A 13,886-nucleotide genomic window follows, 5' to 3' on the forward strand; every position below is an offset into this window, starting at 1 on the left:
CAGTGCATACAAAAAGGACATAAGCCATGGGAAGCACAAAGGAACAATGAACGCCGAAACAGGTAACTGAAGAGTCTAACCCCTGAAAGTCTGATGATAATCGTGATGACGTTCAAAGATTTATATTCGATCTACCGCGTTGACGTAACTTCAAAAGGGTATCTGACGCTTTTGCCGATACCACCAAAGGCATCGCCATTTTACCGTGCTTTTACAGATATTATCCACAATATCGTAACAGCAATAAATAGCGCGATATGAAAAAGTAAACTCGTTCGATTTTAAAATTCGTGGTGTCGATTCTCTTCTATACTAAATCACGATTCTCGTTTATCGCCGTAATACGTTACCAATGCCCCCGTTTTTACGAAGTCGAACGTTCGTGAGAAGAATGGGAGAAAGGTTAAATTCCTCCTAGAACCACGGGCGTGTGTAGCCAACGTACGTATATAAAAAGTAGAAGAAAAAAAGAAGAAAGAGAACGACTAGATATGAAATATTTAAAAATCAAAACCGATGCACGCGTTCTGATAATAATTGCGACAATGTTCTTCGTATCTCGTCGGGTCATTGTATGCAGATCGAAGAACACGACTGGTATTCAGTGGGTTCAGTGGTATATTACGTATTCGAAGAGTATCGTGACCGTAATGGCGTGTATGAGACGGTGAACAATTCGAACGCACCACTGACGAATGCATTGTCAACCGAAGCAACGACCGATCAAAGCGTATCGAGCATTCGAACGCCCAAACGATCGTAGCTTCGTTCGCTTCCATGAGAAAGCTGCGATCGATTATTCACATTCGCGGGTCGGTCAAGAACCGTGATTCATCATCGATCCGGACAGTTCCCGATGTTTTTGCGTACACGCGCCTTCCCGTCGACTTTGCTCGATCGTTCGACGCGCTTCGATACGATATATCATGGTGCAATGATGTTAAATGATTTATAATTGATGTAGAAGCCACTGTGAGCTCGATAACTGTCGATCGATCTTTAACTATAAACACCGAGTGGAACAGCGATACTATTGTCCTTAATTGAAATTTGAGGAGAGACGTCGTTGCTCCGTTTATATAACGATTCGAAACATGATTTTTCTAATGGCAGGGAATAGTTTATAAATATACAGGAAATCGTTATAAGAAACATTGTTCGAAATAAGAAGGAAGTACGTTCGGAACGTAAGATGAATGAAACGTATGTAAGAACGCTAGGCAAATTTCAACAATGGCTCGGTGCTATTGTGATTTTCATTCTGGCCAATTGTTCGCTTGTCCTCGAACAAATAGCCATAAGCGATTCCGTCGACTTGGAACAGTTAGAACACGAATATACGTAGCCAGCGATCTTACAATTTGAAAGTTCCCGGTTTCGATCGAGAACTTTAAAAAGCTCTCCATATAAATATTCAAAATTTATAAAAACGTAATAAAGAGTACGCCAAATTGAGAAATTTATCGAAACTTTTATTCCAGACATTCTATTTGATTGCGCATGGAGGATCTATTCTCAGAAGGTACAGAAACTATTCACCCCATTCTCAGCTGTGCCATTTATTACTATACGTCCTATCCATTAAGCATGAGAAACACTTAAGAATAGAATCTTTCAGGCTGATCTATTTTCTGGCATGAAATTTTTAATGGAGACGATCCATGTTTAGAAGCGAAAAGTGGAACCTTTCCATGATCATCAACTGGATTGTCTTCGTACCGTCTTCCACGAAGCGATCAAAGTGCATCAATCCGCTCGTAGACTATCCCCTTTCGGTCTGTGACGCAAATCGGAGCTGGATTCGTTCGCCTTTTTCTTCATCGATTCTCACTGATTCACTTCGACCTGCCACTCTTGTTTCATAACGAGCGCGAAACCGGTGAAAAATAGATTTCACGCGAAACGTGATTTCAGTGCCTCGGTCTCGTCTGCGCGTTGCATCAAATTTTGCAAATAGCAGCAAGCAATAAGTCCAGATATAGTGAGTAGAACAAGGTCCATAGAGGAAATGCCTGTTTCGTGGATCGATCGGTCTTCGTCTCTCCGAGTTGTTTGAGACTGTTTGAAATTGTTTTACTTTTACTCTATTCTTGGCCGTTATGACGTAAGATGAAAATACATATAAGGATCGTTGTCGAATGAACGCAAACACTGAGCTAGCCTTGTCATCAAACTGCAATATCCTCGGCAAATAACAGGTAGTACGATACTTCTTATTATCTTCACTCTTCACAAGTTAACGATGTATTATAATAATTTATGTATTATAATAATACATAATAATATTATTAATATTATATACATAATATACATAATAATATTATTAATAATATTATTATAATAGTATTATAATAATACATAATAATATTATGTATTATTATAATAATTTAAGCGATTAAGTATTGTCTTAAAACTACACGCGCGTTAATAAGTAAAATACCTATTAACTAAAACGTGCAATCAGTGAAATTTGCCTATCTTTTACGTCAGAATAGCCCATCCGCTTTTAAATTAAACGCAACCGTATCACATTCTTATCTGCAATTGCAATACGCTGACGCTTGGATCCCGTTTTGCCCGAAGCATCAATTGCTAAAACGTGTTACGATTTAACAATCGATCGAATTTATGATCCGTATCAAGCTCACCTTCCATCTCTACCATAGTCAGTACGTAAATCCCACCGCACCGTGACCTTTCCTCCCCTGACCATAGCGCAACTACAACTTCGATTGAAACCTCGGCAAACGATCTCACCAGCGTTCCATCGGAAATTTTTCTTCAGAGCTTTCCTCTCGTTTCGGGATCGGCGGATTTTGCCCGATAACCTGCCAGCGATATCATCGGCCGAGATATATCGTGGCCGACGACTCGCCCACGTTTCCCACTCGTGTTCTATATGTAGTGAAGGGTGTGTGCAAATGGTTACACGGAGCAAGTGCTAGGCGTGGCTCATAGAGGAGAAATAAGAAAGGGATCCGTGGTCTCTCTCTTTCTCTCTCGTGGCAATATCGACTGGAAAGGCCTTAACGTTACCGCTGGAGCGACGCCACCGGAATGTTAACTTCCCATGGTGGGTTTCGTGATCGACGCACGAAAAGAAAAGGCCAGTTTCGACCGGGTCTCTCGCGGCAAGGCGAGCGTGATCGAATCCCGGATTCGCCGTGGCAAGGTCGTGATCCCCGACCATGTTGAGAGAGTGCATCGACGAGCCTTTTTTCAAATTCTATCAGCAGGATGTTCTTCGACGATCCTCCCTGCGCTTTGTCCTGCCTCCTTGCTTTCTTTTTCTTTACGTCCGTTTGAATATCATGCGTCAGACTTGGCCATCATTTCCATTGTATCCAATTTTTTCGGCTGAGAACAGCGCAGAAGCAGATACGAATCGCTCAGAAACTAAATTGATCGACTACGTGAATAATCAGGGAATAAAGAAGAATGTGTTAAATACTGTAATGGGAAAATTTACGATTGTTTATGTTATTCCCTTGCAATAAATGAAGTTATAGAGGTAAATCCTTAGTTTTTTGAGATGTTACGATACTAATCGTTTATTCAGCAATTATTTCTAAGTATACTGTATACGCTCGAGAGAAGTATCAAAAAAAGGGAAATTTGTAATTGAATTGGCTAAAGTAACCGTTTGGAGAACGATCGCATTGGTTACGCGTGTTTATCGAATCGGTGGTGTTTCGGTAGAGAAATAAGTTAATCACCGCAATCCGGTGATTGTGCAACAAGCAATTGACAAGTAGTCATTAATTTATCTCTATCCTTTAAGTCTACTTAAAAATAAGTGGAAACTATTTCTAACTGTGCAGCTATCAAATATGCATAATCTTAGTTTTACACTTTTTTTCCTACAATTTTCACCTCATATGTCTGAATGCCGCTGTATTCTTAATAAAACTGTTCTAGACCGTATATTGTACTGGAAGAGTGTTATAACTACAACATAAGTGACTAACTATGATACCAAGATCTTCCAATATTACTCCTTTATTACGGAAGCAATGGAATTGAATTTCCCAGTAAGCAGCCTGGAAGGTCTTGTCAAAAGTCTCAACGAAAATGTTTCATGAAACGGACGAGTCGTCCCGAGCGATATAATCGCGATATTCATGGCTCGCGCCATGAATTACCGCCACGTAACAGTTCCTTAGGCATTTTCGCTACAAAGGAACGCGAATACGAGAAATTGAATGACGAAACAGCGCCTGAATATTAATGTTCATTGCCCGTGGCTCAACATGCATTATAATCCAGACGAGAATGCAAAACACATTTCGTCCGAACTATTTCCAGCGTTTCACGAACGAAAAGTCCCGTCGCGATAAAATTCCTTACGAAACGATACGAACGAATACCGCTAATTCATAATCTCCTCCTCTTGACGAGAAGTAAGAACTAGGTTCGATCTGTCGATGCTATTCTTAGGATACGGTGAATTTCAGAGAAACAGCGACGTAATGTTTCTTCGATTCTTCACTCGTCAAACAATGGTGGAGGATTTCGCGTATGTTACGAGAGCACAACGAAATAAACTTATTCGCGTTACAATTCGCGAAAGAGCCGCAAATAGGGAAAGAAAATGGCCTTAAATCTTCTCCAGTAGGTCTTTGCTTTCTTGTAAACTTTCACCGTAACGATAATTCTTCGCGTTATATTTCCGTGAAATTCAATAGCATTTGTTTAAAAAATTGTCACATTTTGCATCCCTTTAAATATCCTGTTTTTTATCGACTCGTATAGACTCGTAAGTCTTGATATTTTTCTCTCTTTACAGCATTAATGGCGTTGCGTGCTATTCGAACGAACTGCAAATACGCGATTTCTTTCGGTTGACTAATATGGAAAACGTATAGATACCCAGACGTGAATAGGCAAATTCTACGAATGAGAACGCACGAATACGGAGATTTTACGCATAAAACGCACGAACAATTAAGGTTACGTTCACCGATAATCGCCGCCGTTGTACATTTTTCTCTTCCTTCATTCTACATTTACTTCGAATGCAGCTATGACGTGCATCCGATATCTCGCGTTTCTCATAAAGAAATGCATTCGTATAAATTCAAGTTTTTACCGTGGAAAGCACAACGATTTACCTTTATAGGATACGAACGATTTCGATATCCGATGACTGGTAATTGGCTCGAAGTATTGGAAATTATTTTAGGTATTGCAGCGTCGTGAATTCAAAGTGAAAGAGGCCTTTGTACAGATATTACAGAGATATGAAATAATATTCTCCGAAGCTATACTTATCAACTTCATAAATTTAAATGCATAGAATAGTGAGAATTATAAATATTATTTTCATAAATTTATTTTCGCTGTAAAATGTTTCCTCTCACAATTATGCACATTCTATTTTTAATTATTAGTCACGGGAAATGTTCCTCAATGATGTCGTCCGTTTTTCAACTATAAGATAAAAGAAATTCCTATGTATATAGTATGAAATACTTGATGCTATTGCATTCTTTCTCTGGAAAATTTCATGTAACTTCAGAGATTTTCCTGCATTTTGGAGAATTTCCTACCATTTCCAACCTCCCTGTGTCTTCAAATTTTCCAAGAACCTCCAACCGAACGACAACGGTTTCACAATGATCACACGTATAGCAAGATACGCGTTAATAATGTAGGTAGCCCTTTCTCCGATACTTTTCCAGGCGACAAGACCTGAAAGCTTGTCAACTCTCGCAAGAAGACAATAGGGCGGTTCGAGCGTAAAGATCGAGTGCGAACAAGCGCGGAAAACACCGAAAAGGAAAGGACGCGAGTCGAATCTCAACGAAATCGCGGCGAAAGCGACGGATGTTAGCGGTAATATGCAGCGGCGAGCAATGACACTTTCGCTAGTCGCTCTTCTTCTTCTATAGAAGGTCATTGTACGTGTAAAAATACAGACAACACGCTGACGGAATTCGTAATGAGCGATGGAACAAGAGCGGCCGCGTTTAAGTAGAATTTCTAATTCCGCGAGCGAAAGGGAAAATCGGTCGGAGGAAAGTTCCGCCGGCAATGCCGATGAATCGCAAAGCAGACACGCGTCGCATCGTCCTTTTTCACGTACATTCAGATCAGAGTAGATGAGATTTGTTCTCAAGTTATCGAGAATATTGCCTTGACCGAATGATTCGCATAGTTCCTTGTGATGTTTAATTAAATCGTGACCTAGTTACAAGAAAATCAGATGATAATTCTTATTGACTGCTTGTATATGAAGCATCGCGTATTGCATCGAAATATCGATTACCTGTACATTAAATAGTTTTAAGACCAGTTACATTTCCTAATTTCCCTTTTGCTTTAAATTAAATTCAATGAAAGTCGTGTAATAAAAAAAATATATATCTATATCAGTTTTGATCCAAGACGTATGCAACGGACACATATATCAAATGTTAATCAATATGATTTTTGTATTTGATCTGAACGTTCTGTTGTAACTTTTCTTTTTTATACCGTACATGACACGCGTTAATAAATATCTGTACTTATTCAATGATGGAACAATTTTGTAAGCTTTGTATACATGGCAAATACAATTTATATCCCTCATCAGTGCACGGCTCGTGAACACTAATTCATTAAGTAAATGTCCTTGCTTCGTTAACTTGAGGCAAAGAGAAGTCAGCAAGGCGTATGTAATGCCGTTTGATTTTTTAAAAGCTTACGAGTATCCAAGTTGCCTTTCTTTATTCAGATTCTACGTCACGTTCCACTAAACGTATGAGACGTATCGATCTATCTCGTTATAGCTTGTTTTACGCAAGAATTTCCAAATTTGCATTAACACGACTGGACAAACACTATAAAACTGTTTTCGTAGATTCTTGTTTGCGCTGAGATCCGTTTGCTTTAATCATTCTGTTATCGAACTCGCGTGTTTGTAAGCCTAGTTTTTATAGCAGCCGTATTTTATCACAATGTTCTCCGAAGATTTATTCGCCACAAGTGAATGAAGCTCTTCGTTCTTCGCATAAAAATTTTATACGGCTTATTTATAACGTTTGAGAAAAGAACTGCTAGATATTATTAAAGAGAAACAGTGTATTCAACTGCACGCAATCAGAAAATTACGCTCGCATCGAGATCTTCCATGCCGTCCCATTGTCGTTGACTCAATTACGGTCACGTTAAATGATTAGTTCTAATCGCAAACTAACGAACCACGAGTTTCATAGTTATTATTCAACTACTAACAATCATCGTCTCGACGAACCTACGCCCTAACGACTACTGTGCTGAAGATTTTTTCGTTCTAACCATTCGCACACGTTAGATTACATCGATCAATTTCACCGATCAATTTGCATCTATAGCTTTCCCACTTATCCAAACCGAATAAGTATATCAAAAATAGAAAAAATCAATTCTGAAATTGTTCTTATTCCCACTACTAAGATGGGCTTTAATGGAGTTTACATGTTATTGTATACGATTCTACGCAACACAATCGCTGCTGTCGCGAGAAACAGCACGAGAACCTCGGAATCTCTTCTGTCCCATCGTTCAAATCACCGGAACGAACGAGCAGAATTCCAAGAAAAAGAATGCAACTGCTCATCCCTATTTCGGTCACGTTCGTGTTGAATGATTGTACAAGCACCGGTACACTGTTCCAGAAAGCGAAAAAATAAAAAAAGAAAAAGGAAAAACAAAGCGACAGGGTATCTCCCCAGATTTCTACGTCACAGATTGACAGAGAAAAGCAAAAACAGGGATAACGCAGTTAACTTGGTGACTTTATGGCGAGAAAAAGAAAGCTGAGACTTATGCAGTGAATTGTTACATCTCGCGACCAATTTTTTCAGAAATTATATTACTATAGATCCAAGGAGATATTATATCGTATTGTTACTCATACTTATTTTCGAAACAAATTTTACCCGAGCTGGAATTAAACACAAATTTCTCTCATAATCTCAGCTGCGCGATAAAAGCGTTTGCTTTGAAACAAGAAGCGTACAACAGGAAGATACTGAAGAGTAACCGTTTAATATGTCTAATAACAAAGTAACATTATTTTCAAAAGCGTCGGCGTATATTGTAGCTGAGCGTACCACTACAGGATCAAAGGCCGTGACATCAAGCTACGCACCGGGGAACAACCTTTTCGCCGTGATCTTGAAATTAACCAGCCCGTCCCGGTTCTCAAGATACGCCACGATAAGTCACCTGTGAGAAACAGCATTCTCGGCTTTTGTGCGAAATTGCGGGAAAATACGCTGGCGCGTAGACACCTCGTGAGTTGGACGACAATGGGCGCGTGTCGTGGGGAAAAGAAAGAACTATCGAAACGACGGGAATACTGGACAGGTTTAATTAAGAGCTCGCGAACGTCGACATTTATCGCGTTCCATTGTTAGGACCGCTCGTCTCGAAATCATCGCGGCAACTGTTTGTCAGAAGCTGGTAGATCAAGCACCGCGCGAGATCGTGTTAATGAGAGATTCGAGGTGCACGGTCGTTTCTCATGAAATTACAACGAAGAAAATTTCTCGAGTTTCCCTGGGTATTATTCAGACGAGAGAAGAAAATCAGGAAGTGTCGTATTATTCATGCTGAAAATTGGTCTCTCTCGGTTCGTGCGCGCTGACTGCGTTTCCGAGACGCACAGTGACTAATTAAACATAATTAGAGAGGCTGATATGAATCTTAATAACGTCGAGATATTGGTCGTGTTGTTGATTCGTAGACGTAGAGCTATTCGCGGATCGATCGCGACAAGTAAATGTAGTAAATTGATAAGGTACACGAGGTAAGCTTCCTGCTTCCGTATTGGATATATCTGGATCGTTTAAGCGACGTTTAATTATTGTATAATAGTTCGGTCGTATCCTGAATGAAGCAATGAAACTCCGTTTAACCCATTAAAGACTAAGGCTATCGTAACGTTACAAATACTTCAGTTTTTTTTCAATTTCATAAAATTGTAGTATATAGATAGAAAAAATAGTAGAAAAAGGAAATATCAAGGGAATCTTTGAGATTCATTTTCGTAGCCAGAACGTTGAAAAAACAGAATTCGATAATGTAAATAGACCGAAAAAGAATTGAAAATGAAAGGTCGTGTTAACGCAATAGCTATCCTTAATGCAGACTGTATTAATGGCGTCCCGAATAAACGTTATCAAAAATCTGACAACCGAATAAACGTATCGTCTGTTCTCTCTCGATCATCGCAAAAATTCCAAACCACGACCTTCCCAACCACTATGTTCATCTTTGATACTATCTCTACCACGAAAAAAATTTTGGGAAATATTTCGGGTGGCACAGCATGGCGCCAGAATATCGGTAACGGCGGCGTGGCCGAGGAAGGTCACGACCATCGGCGACCTTGATACCAAGAATCTCTTCCTATGACTCACGCACGCTAGACACACCGCTTCGAAATAAACACGCATCCTCATGCGGCCGGCGATCTTCTCGCGGGAATCGAACCGACTTCGGAACGTCCTTAGTTTCGTGTGTGCTGACTCAAGAGGTTCCTGGGAAAAACGTGAATGAACGATCAAGTCTTAAAAATAACCTCCTGACCGTTGCAGTCTGGCTAGCTACTGTTTCAGGATGTGCGTCACTCGATTGTTCGTCATAATCCGCGGCTCGACGATGCCGTCAGAGACCGAGAATACTATGTCATCGACGTCGGCATAGAAGATTGCATACAGGACGTGACGACACGAGAGGAATTGATGGATCATCGAGTGGAGCAGCGTGCGTTCCACCAAATATGGTCAGCGAGATCGGATCCTAAGATCGATAATGATGCAGCGGTTCTGACAAGCGGAGCTTGGAATTTTGGATAGATCGATTGCTGCAGAAATTCGACTGGTTCGATCCTATTTGGGGACGATGCACGGGCATATACTAAATAAGGCATTGGGGAATGCGAATCCTCGTGTTACTGAATTATCCGAGGCGAGTAGAAATGCAAATGTACGAGCGTAGGATCGAAAGTCTGGTCTGTTTGATTGGGATGCAGTTTTTGGTCGTTGCATGAGAAATGAGTTTTTTCTCCTTTGATTTTGCTCGCGACGTGTCAAAACAGTATAAAAAAAAAAGCATGCCTTACTTTGTTATGATCGTAAATTTCACGATCTTCGTGAGCAAGAGATTGTTGGAACTGTGTCGAAAACATGCCGAAAATTTGTGCTTCATTGTCTATGGAAATATTAAAACTCTGGTAAATTATCTTAGATATCGGAATATCGATAGTAAAAATTATTTAGTGAAGATTTTTACATAATAATCTCAAAAAAACTTCTTTAATATTAAAACTCGGTAGATTTCAAAGAAAGGCTTCTATCAATACCAAAAGCATTCATTTTAAGTAAATAAATAAAAATGCCGAATATTTATCAAAAGAATTATCTCTGAGAGTTAATTTTGCGATAAAAACGTTCTAAACTTGGATCGTCGAGGTTTATATCAAATTTACGACAAAGTACGAATAAAACGGAGAAGTCCACTGATTTAAATACTCTCGAAAATTTTCCTCCTGCGGATATTTAAAATATAAGTCACAAACAGACGGAGAATGTTAGATCGAAAAGTATTAATAAATTTAATAAATACAAAGCAAATATATATGAAGAAACTCAAATTGTTCTTGGGTCTAAAACGCGTTTCACGCAAACGAAGGTAAGAAGGAAAAAAACAATTCCATGTCGTTAATGATAATTCCTAGTCCTTACACAATGTGACGAACGGAAGTGGATAAATCACTTGTAACATCATCAGAGATCGCACTTTGCGTGATACGTTTGGTCTTCAAGTTCACGTCTGCGACGCTTCTTTTCACATTTACTTTTTATTTAAACGAACGTAATAAAAACAGATTAAACTTTCTCCTCCTCTTTTTCCCACTCGTATCATTTATTTCTAGGGGAAAGAGTCCTAAGAGAATACAAACGTGCCGTACAATGTAGAAACAATAAATTTGAGAAACTCGAAATTCGACCGAACGAAAAAGGAACCGACCTTGTGGAATAATATACATAGATCGATCGTGCTCGTGACTCGACATGGCCGATGCTTATCAAAGATGACGATGAAGTTTCGTGGACGCGTATTGGACAAGTGGGCCAAACTTCCGCGCACGATCGTGTTTATTGCACGTGACCGGCATCACGGAACATTTTTGCGCGCTCTTTCGCGCGCTGATATAGACTCACGCACGTGCCATAAAAAAGAAAATGTGCACTGTCACGCGAATTGCAAGCACGTCGCTCTTAATCACTAATTATAAAACAATTTATCTGAAGTTGCAGGAGTTATATGTAAACGGAAATTATTTACACTTGGTGTTGATAGTGCTAAAAAAAGGTTGGTGTGTTTTCGTCGGAATGTAAATTAACCTTTCTAGCGATCTAAATAAAGATTCATTTTTTCAATCCCTTCTTGACATTTTTATGAGTTTTAGAGTTTACAATCCTGAGAATCTTTAACGTAATGACTGCCACGTCAGACATATTTGGTTGATGCTCCGGCAAGAACCCGTCATTCATTGTCGAATTACTCGGTTATCATGTATAGGAATGATTACTACATACGGTAGAGTATTATTTCGTTCCGTACGTCTACTTTGTACAAACATCTTTCACACACCGCGACAGAAGTTTCTTGATAATCTTTATGCCAAAAAAGTACACGATGACCTGGAAACCTCGGGCATTATCAAAAGCAGCGATTGCAGGGTACGAGACGCTTCAACAACTTTGCTGTGTCTCGTTACCGTGCTTTCACGTTCGCACTATAAAAAGACCTGGCAATAAAACGCGGAGGAAAAAGAAAAAGCGAAAGAAAGGGGAATAAACACGCGACAGTTATTAGCCGAGATCAGTGGCCACGTCAATTAACATGCAACCGACGCGCGACTTACAATTCACGCGAGGTGATTCCTGAGTGGCACGATCGTCGATAGACCCGAAGTGTCTGTTTCCGTGCTCGTTACCGCGGTGACACGATCGGTCGCCTAATAAGCGTCCACTGTGGAATGTTGGGCGATTCTATGGATCCTGACGTGGTCCTTTGACAGATCGTGACTGCTCGATTGAGACATTAACCCGCCACGGGCGAAGGAACGCGAGAGCCTAACGAGACACACGCAAGGATTTACGTAAAGGAGCGCAGCACGCGTCTCGCGACGTAACAGAGTTATTTCCGAACTCGCGAATCGCGAACAAAAATCTCGCGCGCCGTCTCGACGGCCACGCGAACGAGAAGACCAGTTGCGAATACCTATTTCATAGAGTCACCGCGGAATCGATCGGTAAAAAGCAGGTTTTCCCAAGCTCGTTTCCGTTTACGACTGCGAACAAGCGATCGTATCGCGTTGCATCAGTGGTATTACGAAAAAATTATTTAATTGGACAACTTGATGGAAATATTGGTCGACGACGGGAGAATTCTTGCCTCAAATGGATTAGAATCCTGTTCCAAGTAACTTCTGTCGTATTGTTACTAATGATTAACCTCTACGATCTAACATTGCTATTGTGAATAGATCTATACAGAGAATGTCGTAAGCATTTATTATATCAAGACACGACAAATTGTCAAATATTGGATGGATACGATGTATGACAATATTGCTCGATCATAGAGTATCAAGGGATTGTGAAAGAGTTAATTTGAGAACGTGATTTCCTAGGTGAATAACATTAAATGTGTTTGGCAACACTGATAATCGAGGATTAAGAGTCATATCGTTAATGTGCCGATTCTTCAAAGGTAAATTGCTTACTCATCTTTGTCGATCAAGGAATCTCTTCTATAATCAATTAGTACCTTTTGTCAGTAGATCGTACGATACGGAACATTGACAAAGCCTTCCATTCTGGTGACCGTATGAAATCACTGGATTAAATTCGAGATCTTCGATGACGAACTTAAATATTTGTGAAACTGGTTTTTACACTTTACGCAATTATAAGTCAAAGCTTCTGGATGGCTTACATAATTTATAAAAAACTAGAAAGAATGTTAAATTCTAATATTTGACGATCCTGAAATTGGCAAATGTGTCCTGGTTTCTTTACGAAAGCAGTTTCTAACGTTCCATTAACACGAATTAGCTTCATTAGCGATCAGAATAACTACAATTGTAAATAGAAGATCTAGTTTGGTAACGGCGCGTTCACATGCTTGGAGGAAACCTAATCACAATGTTGACGAAACACGGTGAAAAAGAACACAGTTTACACTCGAGAACCTCGAATATTATTAACACATATCGTGGCTGTCACGTAAAAATACGAATTCCGTAGACTACCTGCCAAGTGTCAGCGAAGCTGAAACAAAACGATACGTCACTCTAATTCTTAAACTTTTCTTCAAAACTTATGTCCTTTCAAAAATAAAACGCACCAGCTGAATCCTCTAGACGTAATACAATATCCTACGACTTTTCTTCGAGGAAACTTCGATATTACTTTATTCCTGCAAGTTATTTTGTTGTTTATATCATACCTCTTCCCTGACTCAAATAATCCTAATATAGAATCACGCGAATCATTTCCGCGTTTCTTATATCTTCTGTTGTCGGATCTAAGCTACGCCATATTTTCTCCTTCCTTCGTTACAACATTCCAGACTAATGATCTCTCCTAATATATCTGCAACAAATTTAATTATTCCGTAGAAAATTCAAAATCGAAGCTGCTTCAAATAACCTTACGTTACTATATTACCATTCGCAACAACATAGAAGGTCCCACTTCCAAATCATCGGGAACACTGAAACCATAAAATCCACCTTGGTGTAGGAGTAATTTCTAATCACTCATCGACGATGAGGAGGTGGAAAGCGCGGCGATTTTCCTATGATCGCGGTTTATTCCCGCCGCGTGGACCAATTCCAGCGT

The 13,886-nt window shown here is 39.7% G+C and overlaps 1 protein-coding gene and 1 long non-coding RNA gene across 2 annotated transcripts in view; both read right to left on the reverse strand.

Annotated features, from left to right (window-relative positions):
• Nucleotides 1-13,886, reverse strand: part of LOC126876927 (N-alpha-acetyltransferase 15, NatA auxiliary subunit) — a 47,452-nt gene that overhangs the window by 13,585 nt on the left and 19,981 nt on the right. The window lies entirely within an intron of this gene.
• On the reverse strand, nt 2,349-13,854 carry LOC126877187 (uncharacterized). Its single transcript, XR_007694809.1, has 3 exons — nt 13,713-13,854; nt 13,390-13,637; nt 2,349-13,313 (listed from the first exon to the last, which is right to left on the reverse strand). It is a non-coding gene; the product is annotated as an uncharacterized LOC126877187 (long non-coding RNA).

Source organism: Bombus huntii, chromosome 2, assembly GCF_024542735.1.
Source record: "Bombus huntii isolate Logan2020A chromosome 2, iyBomHunt1.1, whole genome shotgun sequence".
NCBI classification, from domain to species: domain Eukaryota; kingdom Metazoa; phylum Arthropoda; class Insecta; order Hymenoptera; family Apidae; genus Bombus; species Bombus huntii.